The following is a 1,365-nucleotide window of genomic DNA, read 5'->3' on the forward strand; positions in this document are numbered from 1 at the left end:
TTTAGATTATTTTCAGGGATTATGTTTATTCTAGAATAAAGAATGTGTCGAAAATGAACATGGTCAAAAGAAATGACCATGTTCCACTACTACAAAAAAGACTTTTTAGGACTAGCATTGCGAGTCCTAAAAAAGTTTTTAAGACTCGCGGAGTGCGAGTCCTCTATTTGAGAGCCTTAAAAACTGCGAGTCCTAAAAAATTGTTTTTAAGACTCGCATTGCAAGTCCTAAAAGATTGTTTTTAGGACTCTCATTGCATGTCCTAAAAGATCCCGTTGGGTGCCTTTAAAAAAACTGAAATTTATTATTTAATAATTATAATATATTAATTAATTCAATTCAATTCAATTAATATATTTAATGATTTGGTTATTCTATTTTTCCTAATATATATTATAAATAATTAATAAATTTCTTTAATGCATTTTTAATTTGAGAAATTAATCATAAATGCGTTGTCTCTTTACAACACAAATTGTTCACGGTAATGTAAAATTCATCATCAATTCCAAAATAGATTAGAATAATAATAAAAAATAGAAAAAGAAACCTCACACAGATTATTCTACAACAAAATAAGGATTTTAAACAACACAAATTTATACAACACAAGAACACTTGAACAAATTAAAAACAGGTTGAAGGAGAAGCATTTCCTCGCAAAACATCCAACAAGTAAGCAGCAATAATCTTCATTCTGTCAAAAAAAAATCTATGTGAGATAGAATGAAACAATAAAAACTCTGAACCCCTTGACCACATAGCCACAACCCCAAATCCCCGACCCTACTGCTCATAGCCTCAACCCGACCTTCAAAAACACAGGGAAAGAGAGAGAAACTTACTCCGAGGGCTGACCCCCACCGTTCGTCCGAAGCCACTGTCATCGCAGTTCGTCCCACGCCACTGTCTTCGTGTTGCGGTCGTTCCATGCCACCATCGTTCGTCCCGAGGCCCCTTCGTTCAGCCAAAGTCGTGGCCGCTCCAAGCCCCTCCGTTCGGCCCAAGTCACAACCACTCCTAGCCCCACCATTGGTCCTGAGTTGTCGTCGTTCCGAGCCCTCCATGCTGCCATGGAGATTGATAGATATAGTGTGAGAGAGGGAAATACATTCAGAAAGAGGGAAGGAGAAAGATATGGTTGTTGTGGGAAAAATTTAGGGAGAAAAAGGAAAAGCAATTTAGGGTTATGAGAGGTTTGATCACCATGTAGAGAAAGTGGGTCGATCGGCCCATGTTAATTTTTTTTTTAAATACACATTTGTTTTTTTTAATTATTAATAAAACTTTAATTTTTTTCTTTTCTGATTTAATATATATAATAAAAATTTTGTTATATATATAATACACATTTGTTTGATCACC

General features: G+C 35.1%; 1 long non-coding RNA gene across 1 annotated transcript; it reads right to left on the reverse strand.

Annotated features, from left to right (window-relative positions):
- Nucleotides 1-411: 411 nt before the first annotated feature.
- On the reverse strand, nt 412-990 carry LOC133805148 (uncharacterized). Its single transcript, XR_009878864.1, has 2 exons — nt 846-990; nt 412-697 (listed from the first exon to the last, which is right to left on the reverse strand). It is a non-coding gene; the product is annotated as an uncharacterized LOC133805148 (long non-coding RNA).
- Nucleotides 991-1,365: the final 375 nt, after the last annotated feature.

The sequence above is a fragment of the Humulus lupulus genome, chromosome X (assembly GCF_963169125.1).
Source record: "Humulus lupulus chromosome X, drHumLupu1.1, whole genome shotgun sequence".
Taxonomy (NCBI): domain Eukaryota; kingdom Viridiplantae; phylum Streptophyta; class Magnoliopsida; order Rosales; family Cannabaceae; genus Humulus; species Humulus lupulus.